The following is a 14,737-nucleotide window of genomic DNA, read 5'->3' on the forward strand; positions in this document are numbered from 1 at the left end:
TGAACTTGTTCCTCCCTGTCAAGAAAGGTGGGCTCGGTCTAGCTCATTTGTTTCTGCGACAAGTCGTGTCACGTTTTGTGTTTTTACGGGATCAAAACGATCCTTTTCTCCGAACGGTGATACAGGTACGGCTGTGTAGACAAATACCAGGATTCATTGTTTCGACTGTTCACAACATGCCAGGAGCCGTGACTGGTTACCTGCGTGAACTGCTAATCCATTGGGCTCTGCCCGCGTGGGTTCGAGTCCCACCCTGGTCGAAGTTTTTGCGCTTTTTGTCCCTGAAAAACATGCTGAGTTGATGGCGCAGATGTAGGATTGACTGAGATCTTACGAGGGGTACCTGACGTCCGGGCGAGGTGGCCGAGGCATTCTGCTTCCGGCTCCCGAGCTGAACGGATCGCGGGATCATGGGCTCCAGTGGAGCGGCCTATGTGGCTGTTAGCAGCGGCAACAGGCTTTCGACGGAAGAAGATAAGGATTACCAGATAATTTTGCCTCGGCTACCTACAGGACGTATCCTTTTAAACACAGTTTTTTTTTTGCACGGCGACGCTCGTGTTCGCCCGTTTCGCGTAGAGGATTTTCAAGACGCGCTTCAAGGTGTTGGTTTGCTCTCTGGCGTCGTCGTCCTTGGAGCGTACCAAATCAACCATGTGTGGGCGGTGACGATGACGACAGCCGAGGCTGCCCAAAGGCTGGCGGCTCTGAAGGAGCTGCAGATTAAGGGGCGTCGCTGTCGTCATCGACCCCAAGGAACAACAGGTGAAGCTTCGTATCCACTGGCTTCTGCATGGGGTGGATGACGAAGACGTCAAGACCACGCTGGCCTGCTTCGGCAAAGTGACGGAAGTGACCCGGGAGTGCTGGCGAGTGGATGGCGTTTCCGACAAGGGCTCGACGACCCGAGCAGCTCTGCTGCAGCTGAGGCTGGAATGAAAGTTAACGACCTGCCCCACCAGATCCGCGTCGCCGGCGAGCTTGGGCTGGTGGTAGCCCCAGGTCGCCCCATGCAGTGCCTACGGTGCCGGGGCTCTGGCCACGTGCGACGAGTATGCAAGGTTCCCCGTTGTTCCCTGTGCAGGGTTTTTGGACACACCGACGCGGACTGTGTACGCTCTTACGTAGTAGCCGCGGGCTCAGCGCAGAGCGAGCCGTCGACATCAGAACATATGATGGACGTGACCGAGGCGGAGGAACCGGCCAAGGGTGCTGGAAACAGCAACGTGGCGGGAGAAACGAGCGAGATGAGCACGCCGACCGAAGGAGGACGGAACTATGTACCTCCCCCGAAGGACCCAGCAGCAGTGGCGTAGGCAGAAATATCGTTCGGGGGGGGGGGGGGGGGGGAGGGCTCACATTGCAGCTCAGCCTCCTCCTAAGAGGAAACATTAGGTCGGATGCTCCTACATAAATACATGTAGAAGGAGAACTTGTTTTCCTCGGCAACCACTGCACCAAATTTGATGACCTTTGTTGCACTTAAAAGAAAACTTAAATTCTAGTCACTGTTTGTTTCGAATTTTCTATTTAGGTCGTCAATATTTTATTGAAAAGTGGCACAAATCGAAAAGTTTGAGAAAACGAAACAATGAATTTTATAAATCAGTAAACCAGCAATGAAAATTGATATCACAATTCTGTGAATTGCACATAATAGTACGTCTACAGCGGACAAAATTTATATGTTACACATGAGTCTCAACAAATTAAGTATCATGGAAATACGGCTCTTGCAGAACCCTTGTACATAACATAACCAATTCACGTAAGATACGAATAGACATATCGAATTTGTCCGCTTTGAATGGTGTAATGGATGCCGTTTACTGAACCGCGATATCTGTTCTTGATGCTGAGCTATTAATTTGTAAACTTCGCCCGTCTATTTCTTTCGAAGTTTTGAATTTTTCAAAATATTTTAAGAAAAGTTCCGGCCCTAAATCGAAATTCCGCTTCCAACAGACACTACAATTTAACTTACTCTCTCAAATGCAACAAATTTCATTAAAAGCGATTCAGGAGTTATCTCAGAAAAGCGTTTCTGCGTTTTACATGTATCTGAATAGGCCGCGTCGGAGTTGCGCCCAAGCTAAGCTTCCTCTTAAACAATTTGCCTAGGGATCAAATACATGAATAATAACTGCATTGCCATTGCCAAAGATGCTGCAAACGAATTCTTGAACGCTACGCACTGTCAATACAAGCAAAATATGTATTTTTTTCATAAAATAATATACTCGTATGTACCAAAAATTGTGCCCAACATAACTGATGTCAATGCTTCCATGTTTTTTGTCTATTTAATAATAAAGAAAATATAACACGAAATTTAGAACTAGATCAGTTCGAAACCAGCATAGCAGTGCATGCCGCTGATATTAAAAATGTAAAGGCCATGAAATCAACAAGTTGAGGACAAATATGTTAATGAAAGTTTTTCATTCAAGATCCTTGTTTGCATTCTTGTACATATGTAATGTCCAGTGAAAAATCTCAATGACGCTGTCATTTGTTCCACTCTATTACGCAGGAGTATCTGTCACCGGTCGTGTATCGTGAGTTATTGCACCGAAATTATAGTGGCAGCAGATAGCACGTATCAGAAGCTGGAGTTCGGCAGAGTATACGAGGGCGAGTCAAATGAAAGTGAGCCAATGCAAATATATGACAAACGGGGTACTTTATTTAAAAGTAGCCTCCATGAGCATTTAGACATTTGTTTCATTGACTAACGAGCCGCGTAATTCCCGTCTCATAAAGCTCCTTGGGTTGCTGCTTCAAAACGCCTGCAACTGACTTTCACGTCATCGGCCGAGACGAATCTGGTTCCCATGAGCTGTTTTTTCCTTTGCCCCAAAATGTGGAAGTCGCAAGGCGACAGATCTGAGCTGTATATCGGATATTGCAGCGTTTCTCTTTTGAACTTCGCCAGTTTTATATTAACCACATCAGCGACGTGGGGACGGGCATTGTCGTGAAACAAGATAAATCCATTCGTCAATTTTTCACGTAGTTTGTTCTTGAATGCGACGCGCAGCCGATCCGGCGTTTCACAAGATCGGAAACATTTGATAGTCTCTCAAGATTCAGCAAATTCTATCAGTAATGGCCCCTGACGATCGAAAAATAAAAGTCAACAACACCTTTCCGGCGGAAATGATGGACACTGCTTTCTTTGGGGGTGGTGAATTCGAATGTTTCCATTGTAAGCTTTGCTGTCGTGTTTCAGGCTCGTAGTAGTGGCACAATGGTTCGTACTCGATCACACTTGCCGACAAGAAATCCTCACCTTTATTCTAATACCGGATCAGATGAGTAAAGGCAGCTGAACTTGTCCGTATTCTGGCGGTGATTCAAAATCTTGGGAATCCATTGCGCACACAAGAGCCGATAACCGAGATGTGAACAATGACGGTGAACCGAACCGTGACTGATGTTCACACGCTCTGCCAGTTCATCGATGCTTATCCTCCGTTCTTGTGTCATCAGCTCATCAACCTTTGCAATTTTGTTAGGGGTGATTGCACGATGGCTTTGGCCCAGTCTGGGATAGTCTTTGCAACTTTCACGTCCTTCTTTGAACCGTTTGTTCTAACGCTTCACAGTGGCCAATGAAATGCAATGTTCAATGTATACGGCAGCCATACGATAACTAATTTCTTTTTGGGAAACACCTTCAGCTGTCAAAAAGCTCACGGCACCAGCGTCCATTACGTCACGCAACTATGTTCAACCAAGTGTATGAGCGCATTAAAGAACATTTATCCTTACACCTGCGTGCCACTTTTGTAAATGAGAGATACCTGCGTGCTCCGTGCAGGCCTTGCAGATAATGAACAGAACCATAATTGCGCGGGGTGGGTAGGCTCACTTTCATTTGACTCGCCCTCGTACATTCGAAATGCTAAGATACAATGGAATATACAAATGCTAAGATACAGCTTGATAAAGGGCAGAAAATTGCCACTGGAAACAAAGTTCACTGCATGTATACACAATACCTCGCAACAAGGTTTTTAAACATACGTATAAGTCTCCAGTAAATCTACGTATCTAAGAAAAAGTCATGGTATATAATGGATCAAACAAGGCAAATAAACATGTTGTGCAATCACAGATTCACAGAATCCTAGAGTGAGTGAGTGAATAAACTTTTATTTGGTCCAGCAAAATGAAATAAAACGCACAGCCGGCTAATCCCACGACGGGACTGACAGATCTAGTCTGCCGGCCCGATCGCGGGCGCGCTGGACGGCCAGGATTTGGTCCTCAAAGACGGGACTTCGCAGGAGCGCGTCCCACTCTTCCTTGGCGAACTTCGGGCCCAGCGACCCGCACCCCCAGAGCATATGAGGCAAAGTAGCAACCTCACAACAGGTTCCTAGATCCCGCCCCAATTCCATCCACTCCCCCCATGTATCCCGCGCGACGGAAGGCGGTGCGCTTGCTCCCAGCATTTATCCTTTGCGCACACAAGACTCAGCCACCATCGTCGGCTCACCCATTCCCCCTCACCCCCCACACGCTTTCACTCGCACATACAGCATGCGGCGCGCGGTCACGATATTATCGCGTAGTAAGTGGGGGGGGGGGGGAGGGAAGCTTCTCGATATTCACCCGGTCAACAGTCTGCAATATCTTCTTAGCAGCGAAAGTTTGGTACGTACTTCAGGTGCTGCGCATGAATAGGCTAAATATTCAAAAGATACACAGAATCTTTGCCACATTTGTTTGGGGATCCCAATGGGAACGTACGAGTCGTACAAATCTTTTTCGATCAGTGAAAGGTGATGGGCTGGGTTTGGCTCACTTTTTTTTAAGACAGGTTGTACCGAGGTTTACTTTTCTACGAGATCAGAGTCAACCATTCTTGCGCACCATGTTACAAGTTAGATTATGCTGTCATTTTCCTGGATTCATCGTATCGACTTCTAGTGCAGGGCGAACGGGTATGCGTGGTTATCTGCGCGAAGTAGTATCGGCGTTAAGCATATTAAAGGATCGTTTTTCTCTGCAGTACTTGTGCGAAGTTAAGAAAAAAACGGCTGTATAAAGACCTTTTCGACGTAATGATGCCAGAACCCTCGTATCGTACCATGTATGCAATTGGACCCAGAAAAGATGTCTTAATAAAAGGATTGGTAGTACGGTCATCAGCCAAGACCTTTTTTTTTCAGCTACACACTGGTACGTTGTGTTGCGTACTCCAAGGTAGCGTACCGTACTGCTGCCGAGAAGTAGCGGCGCCTGCCTATCGAAGCTCGACCGACATTACTTATTGGGTAGCGTGGCGTTGTCGGCGGGCTGCAGGCATCCGGTAGATCATGGCGACCAAGCAGGGGCGAGACGATTTGCTAGTGCGAAACTTGCACTGTTTATTCAAAGGTAGTGGAAAGAAAATAAGAAAAGCATGAAGTATGAAGTATCAAGTATGAATTCTCTCAAAGTACATTTCGGAGCCCCTTAAATAGGCTCTCTAAAAGTGTGGGCGGGATCTTGCCTCCGTCGATGACACGTGACAGGCACGGAGAGAGGGCCCGTCCTCCTGCAATACCGAGCACGGGCAGGAGAAGTCGATCCTCTTTTCGACGAATCCGGGGAGAAGGTCGGGTGAATGACCTCTCCGGCGCCGTGGGGTCCGGCCAAGAGAAGGTGAAGGGGATGAGGTAGCACACACGATGCCACGACCAAGAGAAGGTGAAGGGGATGAGGTCGCCCGTGGGCTCCGGCTCAGAGGGCAGGGTGAATGACCTGTCGCCACGTGGTGTCAGACGCCAACCCTAACAGCATCTCCGACGGGGGAGGAAGATCCCGACGTGTAGGGGCCAGCAGCCGCTGTACAAGGGATCGGCGTTTCGGTATCAGGATTCCCCGTAGAGGTCACGAACCCTTCGTTCGTAGCAGGTAGATTCCGGGGAGTGGTCATCCGTCCTCGTGGCGCTCTTGTGACTTTTCTCCTTGGTCTGGTCCGGTGAAATTGGTCTTTGCAAGCAGGTCTCGCAACTTTTGTCTCCTGCGTGGGCAAGCAATCACCCCAGAACAGTGCCGGACCCACAACCACCAAGCAGCGAGCACAAGGCCACTCTCCCCCAAGACACACCCGGCTTTTAACAAAAAAAGAATACCCGCTACACCTTTCCCATTTCCTACGCGCGTCCTCCCCCCCCCTTAACACTAAAAACAGCCATTTCTTGAAAGCGCTAAGACGTGGTTATTAAAATCAGCTAACAATGGGCTTCACTTCGGAAAAACATATGAATGCACAAAAAATATGCCACGGAAACCCGGATGAGCATGAGGCTTTCGATACTCTAGGGGCAACGACTTAAACCGTCGGCATTGCCGTTAAGCTTACCCTTCTTGTAGCGAATATCGAAGGTGTACTGTTGAAGAGCCAAGCTCCAGCGCAAAAGACGACCGTTTTTCGTAGACATGGACTGCAGCCATGTGAGGGGACAGTGGTCAGTCTCTATGGTGAATCTTGAGCCAGCGATATAGCCAGCTAGCTTCTGTACCGCCCAAACTACGCAGGCGCATTCCTTTTCTGATGCACTGTATGCTTCCTCACGAACTGAAAGCTTTCTACTGGCGTACAGTACAGGGTGTTCGTTCTCGTCATATTTCTTTTGACAGAGCACCACCCCCATACCCCTGACACTGGCATCACACTGAAGAATGAATGGCTTAGAGTAGTCGGGCGCGTTCAACACTGGCTGACTCGTTAGTGCGTTCTTCAGCATACTAAAGGCCTTTTCTTTTGCGTCATCCCACTTTACCGTTTGTGGTCCTGTTTTTCTGAGAGCATCCGTTAAAGGACTCGCAATCTCGGAATACCGCGGAATATATCTTTGGTAATAACCCGCCAAGTCAAGGACTGATCTGATGTCCCGCTTGGTGCGTGGTTGCGGGAAGTTGTCTATCGCGGTCAGTTTAACCTCGGAAGGCCGACGATGGCCTTGCCCTATTACATGACCTAGATAAGCTACCTCCGCGCGCCCTAATTGGCATTTGGGAGCCTTAACAGTTACGTTGGCCTCTCGTAGCCGACACAACACGGTTCGCAGGTGTTGTATATGGTCCGCCCATGATGAAGAAAAGATAGCTATGTCATCGAGATAGGGAAGTGCAAAGTCCTCCATTCCTCGTAGCACCTGGTCCATAAGGTTAGAGAAGCAATATGGCGCATTCTTTAATCCAAAACTCAGGACTTTCGGACGAAAGGTTCCCATCGTGGAAATAAACGCTGCAAGCCTGCTTGCCCTCTCGGTCAAAGGAACCTGCCAATACCCTCTGACTATTCGAGCGTAGAGATGAAATTAGCACTGCTCACTTTCTCAAGCCTTTCCTCGATATACGGTATTGGATAAGTCTGGTCCTTCGTGATTAAATTGAGCCTGCGGTAGTAGATACATGGCCGCGGCTCTTTTCCTGGGACCTCAACCAAGATAAGAGGTGAGGTATAATCACTCTCTCCTGGCTCGATTACACCTAGCTCTAACATCTTGTTTATTTCAGCGTTCATGACTTCACGTTGACGAGGCGAAACGCGATAAGCTTTCGAACGAACCGGGTCCGACGAGGTTAACTCGATATCGTGAACGATAGCAGTCGTCCTGCCCGGTGTGTCTGAAAATACGTCTTGAAATTCAAACACAAGTTCCTTCAGCTCGGCCCTTTGATTGGGATTCAACTCCGCCTGTTCTACTAACTTATCAATGGTCTCGTCAATGTCTTTTGTCTCCGTCACTGCTGTTAACTCTGGAAAGTCGACAGGCATTTCCTCAGGTTGGTTAAGGGACATGTTCACAATGGCTTCCCTCTGCCTGTAGGGTTTAAGTAGATTGCTATGGTACACTTGTGGTGTCCTTCGTTTTCCCGGTATCGTGATTACGTAGTTTGTTTCAGATAATTTCTGAATTATGTCAACCGGTCCTTCCCATTGAACCTCTAGTTTGTTTTTCAACGAGGGTTTCAGGATCATTACCTTTTCCCCCACTTCAAAGCGTCGCGTGCGAGCCGTCCTGTCATAGTAACGCTTAGCCTTGCTTTGTGTCTTACACATTTCCTGCCCTGCTAATTCCTGAAAAGTGTGCAGACGGTCCAACAGCTCTAGCACATATGCCAGAACCGAAGGATCGTCTGCCCGGCCTTCCCAGGCTTCTCGAACAATGCGGAGAGGGGAGCGAGGGCAGCGTCCGTAAACGAGCTCTGAAGGGGAAAAACCTGTTGATTCGTGCGGTGCAGTTCGAAGCGCGAACATTGCTGCAGGCAAGCAACTCTCCCAATCAGCTTTGTGCTCATAACAAAGGGCTCGCAAAAGCCGTTTCATGACTGAGTGGACTTTCGCTACCGCGTTTGAGTGCGGGTGGTACACTTAGCTATCGATAATTTGAATACCGCACCTTTCCAGAAACGTTGAGGTCAGTGCGCTCGTAAAGACGGATCCTTGATCTGACTGGATTTCTGCGGGAAACCCTACTCGCGCGAAGATATATAAAAGCGCGTTGACGATCTCCGCCGAGCTTAGTTCCTTGAGAGGCACTGCCTCGGGAAATTTCGTTGCGGGGCATAGTGCAGTAAGAATATGTCGATATCCAGACTGCGTCGCAGGAAGTGGTCCCACTGTGTCTATTATGAGCCTGCGAAATGGCTCCGTGATAATGCGAACAAGCTTCATTGGCGCTTTAGCCTTATCTCCGGGCTTGCCTATGCGTTGACATGTGTCGCAGCTTCTTACAAATGCTTCTATTTCTCGAAAGCAGCCGGGCCAGTAAAATTCCTGCAATATGCGGTCCTTTGTTTTACGAATGCCCAGATGCCCTGTCCAAAAGCCCCCGTGAACCAGGTGCAGGAGCTGCTCACGATAGGGACGCGGCACCACGAGTTGGTCGAATCGCACACCCTTTCGACGGGTGTACTTTCTATAGAGGACGCCTGCCCTCTTCAGGAACTTCACGTTCTGTTTGGCTACACTTTCTTTAGCGTCAGGCCTTAGGTTGCGCAGGGTGGAATCTTTTTCCTGTTCAGCAATCAATGTGGCAGGGCTTATATTCAATAACCTTTGACTGTATTCTGCCTCGCGAGTCATTTCAGGCTCTGGTGCTTTCCTAACTCCTTCGTTAGCTGGCGTACCTTCCGCATCATCCCCTATAGGGCTGTCCTGTTCGGTACTGGTGGACGAATCCTCCTTCAAACCTGTTTCCTCTACTACTGGACCCTCATACGCTGCCTTGGCCGCGAGCTCCCGTGCCTTGGAACGAGTTGAGGCTTGCACTATCCCTTCACTAAACCCGATTCCCCTGCGTCGTAGCAAATCCTCAGATTTGTTAGAAAACAAATATGGATACTGAGGCGGGAGATGTGCCGAGACGGCAGCTTCAGTGTCTAGTACTCCAAAAGGTCATTCGATACGAATCTTGGCCACCGGGAGAAAAACACTGGAGGTTTCCACGGCTTGCCTTATCCAAGCACATTCTCCCGTGAACTAGCTGGCCTTCCTCTACGTACGACGGATGCACTACATGCATTGTGGCTGCCGAGTCGCGAAGCACCCTACACGGTTTGCCGTTTACCGCGAGGTCTCGAATGTATGGTTCTAGCAATTTCAGGTTTTCCTCGTTACTAGTTAGTGACATCAACACTAGTTTGGGATTTTTGCATCGCACGGAGATATGCCCCGTTTCCTGGTAGTTGTAGCAAGCTATTGGTTTCTTGGCCTCGAAAGCCCTTTTCTTTTGCCTTTCTGCCATCTGTTCGGGCGACTCCTCCCTTCCCTTGCTGTTCTCGTCACTACTTTTCACTGAATCTGACCTTTGCTTTATACTGATTCGACTTCGACCAACGCTCTGGCTTGTCGGGTCTGTATTTAGTCACCTCCTTCTTAGGAGCTTCGTTTCCTTCGAACGCACGGCGGGTTACGTACTCCTCAGCGAGATTGGCCGCCCTCGTGATAGTGTCTACGCCTGGCCTATCCTGAACCCAATGCTTGATGTTTACTGGCAGCCGGCGGTAGAACTGTTCTAAGGCAACGCACTGCATTGTCTTTTCGGCATCGCCGAGTGCACCCTCTTCTCTGAGCCATTCCTTCAGGTTTACCTCCAAGGTGTATGCAAAATCGGAATATGACTCACTTTTGGTCTTCTCGACTTCCCTGAACTTTCGCCTGAATGCTTCAGATGATAATCTATACTTTTTAAGCAGATTTGCTTTGACTTCATCGAAGTCCTCTGCTTCTTTCCCCATGCGGGCGATAATATCAGCTACCTCACGTGGCAGAAACGTAAGCAGGCGTTGCGGCCACGTGTTTCTCGCGAATTTTTTCTTCTCACACGTGCGCTCAAACTGTACCGGAAAAAGACCTATGTCCCCTCCTACTGCGTAGGGCGCCATCAAGTCTGTCATTCTGCGCTCGCTTTCACGTGCCTCTGTGCTAGGTCTTTCGCTATTTTGTGCTTTCAGAAGCTCAATCTCTAGGCGCTTCATTTCGAGTGCGTCGCGTGCAACACGGTCGCGCTCTTCTTTGGCCTCACGTGCGGCGCGCTCGCGCTCTTCTTTTTCCTCTAGGCGCTTGCGCTCTTCTTTTTCCTCTAGGCGCTTACGCTCTTCTTTTTCCTCTAGGCGCTTACGCTCTTCTTTTTCATCTAGGCGCTTACGCTCTTCTTTTTCCTCTAGGCGCTTTCGCTCTTCTTTTCCCTCTTTCTCGAGGCGCTTACGCTCTTCTTCTTTTTCTTTAATGCTCTCGAGGCATTCCGTCAGTTCCTCGTCGTCTGCCCCGGTCGCTTCGATCGCCTCAATGATCTCCGGCTTTCTCTTTGATTCGGCAATTTGGAGGCCCAACTCTTTGGCCAAGTTCAACAATTCCGGCTTCTTTAGTGCCTTCAAGCTCATGGCTGCCCTTAGTGCTGCTAAACCTTGACTCTATACAACCTTGACGTACTCAAACTTCCGTCAACGGATTAAAGAAGAATCACTGCTATGTACTTTCCAAAAAATACGTAAAAGCCAAGTGATATCTCAGTGAAGAAAAGCCGTGCACTCACCATATCCAGTCATGATCCAGACACCTTCCTTCCGAACGTTGTTGCCAGGACGAAGAGGCTACGATCTCGTAGTTGTCGTCCAAGTTGGGGTCTTCAGGATTCCGTATCCCAATCGCTGCCAGCCAGTTTGTTGCGTACTCCAGGGTAGCGTACCGTACTGCTGCCGAGAAGTAGCGCCGCCTGCCTATCGAAGCTCGACCGACATTACTTATTGGGTAGCATGGCGTTGTCGGCAGGCTGCAGGCATCCGGTAGATCATGGCGGCCAAGCAGGGGCGAGACGATTTGCTAGTGCGAAACTTGCACTGTTTATTCAAAGGTAATTGAAAGAAAATAAGAAAAGCATGAAGTATGAAGTATCAAGTATGAAGTCTCTCAAAGTACATTTCGGAGCCCCTTAAATAGGCTCTCTACAAGTGTGGGCGGGATCTTGCTTCCGTCGATGACACGTGACAGGCACGGAGAGAGGGCCCCTCCTCCTGCAATACCGAGCACGGGATGGAGAAGTTGATCCTCTTTTCGACGAATCCGGGGAGAAGGTCGGGTGAATGACCTCTCCGGCGCCGTGGGGTCCGGCCAAGAGAAGGTGAAGGGGATGAGGTAGCACACACGATGCCACGACCAAGAGAAGGTGATGGGGATGAGTTCGCCCGTGGGCTCCGGCTCAGAGGGTAGGGTGAATGACCTGTCGCCACGTGGTGTCAGACGCCAACCCTAACAGTTGCCCGTGAAACCATGGCTAGAGGAAAAGGGCCTATTTATTCTATGGAGTACTAATTGCCTCTTGTGCCGTAAGCCGGAAAGTATTGATCACATCTTTTTGGCCCGTTGGGATGCCGTATTTCACTGGGACATCCTTCAGCGAACTGTAAAGAAAGACCGTCCCCCCCACCCATTAACACGATACGGTATTCGTTTTCTGCTGGTTCAGTGTGAAAGTGACATACCATATGATATGTTTTGGTTGTTGAGTATGCACGCAATTTGGAAGACGCGTAGGTGGTGAGGCATGCGGATGCAAACGCACGCCCAGCCAGAGAATACCTTATAGAAAGTATAGCTCACACCAGGGATGTATATTGTGCCGGCGAAAATCATCCGGAATGGCTACCCGTTCTGAATGACCTCATTTCATTGTAATCATCCCACGCCAAACAAAGTGCGTTTGACGTTTTTAAACATTATTCAGTGTCATTTTTTTTCTGTAAATGCGTTTGTTTCTGCTGTTGTTCTTTGTACATGATGTGCCATTCAGCGAATAAATAAAAAACAAGAGTGGTTATTGCGATGCACTGTAATACAATGGGTTCTTCTCGTGGGTTCGAAGCCCACCTTCCTCGATGTTTTAGCAATTTTTTCCTGAAAAGCACGCCGAGGTCATGGTGTACATGTGCCATTGACTGACTTGTTACGAGCTGTACCTGATGTACGGGCGAAGTGGCCGAGTGGTTAAGGCGATGGACTGCTAATCTGTCGCGTCGGTTTGAAATCCACCCTCGTCGTTGCTTTTACAATTTTTGCCTGAAAAGTTCGCCGAGCTCAAGGGGCATATGTACAATTGACTGACATCTTACGAGGGCTACCTGATGACCGGGCGAGGAGGCCGAATGGCTAAGGCGATGGACTGCTAATCCATTGGGCTCTGCTCGCGTGGGTTGGAATCGCACTCTCGTCGCTGTTTTCGCTATTTTTTTTCCTGGAAAGTATGCCGAGCTCATGGCGGACATGTGCGATTGACTGACTTCGTACGAGCTGTGCCTGATGTACGGGCGAAGTGGGGATTCTGCCTCCGCCCACCAAGCGTGACGGATGTATGATGACGGACTCCCTTGGAGCGGCTTCAGCGGCTTTGTCTGGCTGCGCAAACAGGACGATGGAACAGGAGGGCACCTACCAGGTTCTTCTGCCAATAGGCGTTATGTTTTAAATACAGTTTTTTTTGCATGCTGATATTACGGCCCGACCGTCCTGGATTGAAGATTTCTGTGACGCATTTACACAGCATTCGCTTCTTCCGGATGTTATCGCCCTGAGGGCGTATCGCATGAGCCATGTCTGGGCTATCACTTTCAAGGACGCGGGAAAGGTAAAGAAGATCTCGAGCATCGGGGAGCTGCGTGTGAAAAGCCGGCGCTGCCTGGTGATTGACCCGGCGAACGAGGATGTCCGACTGAAGCTCCACTGGCTCCTACACAATGTGCCTAATGAGGACGTCCGTGTCGCCTTTGCTCCCTATGGAAAAGTTACCGAAGTAGTCAGGGAGCGCTGGCGTGTCCAAGGTATGACAGAGAAGAGCTGAACTACGCGGCTCGTCACCATCAAGTTGAAAGCGGGCGTGAAGTTGGACGACTTGCCACACCAGCGGAACGTTACCGGTGAGTTGGCGCTTGTCGTGGTACCAGGAAGACCCCCGATGTGCCTTCGGTGTCGTAGCACGGGCCACATCCGCAAGGAATGTCGAGTCCCGTGTTGCGGAATCTGCCGACGCTACGGGCATGAAGACCAGCGTCCTCGCACTTACGCGAGCATTGCAGGCCCAGGAACCAGCGAGGACTCGTATGAGATGCTGATGGACGATACGGATGCATAGGAAGCAGCCCGAGCAGGTGGACAACCACAGCGCCATACTCAGCCTTCGTTCAAGCCTCTAGTGAAGCAGAAGGCGGGGATCTCCCACACAGTAGATGGTAGTTACAGGCGCAGCATAAGCCTGAACAGGACGACGATGACAAGGTGAAGGAGGCGGCGAAAGCCACGGCCGCAAAAGAAAGCAACATGGAGACCCCCAGCATTGATGCCATGGAGATGAACCAGGAAGCGGTGAGCACCACGGCTGGGAAACATCTGGATGAAGAAGGCATCGATGTGAAGCTGCAGCCTGGCGTTGGTGGCAATGAGCCTCCGCTGAAGGCAGGGGGACTGAGACGATCGACTTTAAAACCGCGGCCCAACCTTCCGGCCGAAACGCGGTAGGCGGGGAAGCACCTCCGTTGTAGCACGGGGTCCTGGTCGGTGTCAGCCCCGGTTGTTGGTCGACCGATGTCAAGAGGTTCTGGCAGTCGTGAGGAAGGCTACGTCAACCATGAAGGTAGGCACCATGCGGATAGAGGCGTTTCTTTTAACACATGGCTTTTAATCTCATTACTCCACTTAGAGTTGCGACCTTGAATGTCACAGGGCCGGGAGCAAGAAGACGGTAATACCAGCTTAATCGCCTTCTTCTGGATACCGATATGGACATAATTGCTATACAAGAGTCGGAAATAGAGATGCAAGAGCACACTGAACACATGGTGTCTTCCTTTCAAGCAAGCTTTCATGTGTGTGTCTGTCATTCTATCGGGGCGTCGGGCGGATGCCTTGTATTCATCCGTAAGAATTTACGAGTGAACGTAGAGTCTGTCTTTGCCTGCCCAAATAGCCGCCTTTTGATTACTGATTTCACATTTTCCAACTTATGGTGGCGAATTGTTTGTGTATATGCTCCCAATGTAGAAAGCGAGCGTAAAATTTTCTTTCGATCCCTTGAGCCTTGAGCACTTGTACTGAGTGACTTCAAATGTGTGTGCGCCGCAGTTGACAGAGTGAAGTGTAGGCCATTGAGAGACAAGAGCTCTGAAGTGTTGAATACTTTTATCCATGAGTATAGTCTCGAGGATGTTGGCAATGTGTTCTCCACTGGGACCCACCCAGAAT

This window comes from Dermacentor variabilis, chromosome 1 (assembly GCF_050947875.1).
Source record: "Dermacentor variabilis isolate Ectoservices chromosome 1, ASM5094787v1, whole genome shotgun sequence".
Lineage (NCBI taxonomy): Eukaryota > Metazoa > Arthropoda > Arachnida > Ixodida > Ixodidae > Dermacentor > Dermacentor variabilis.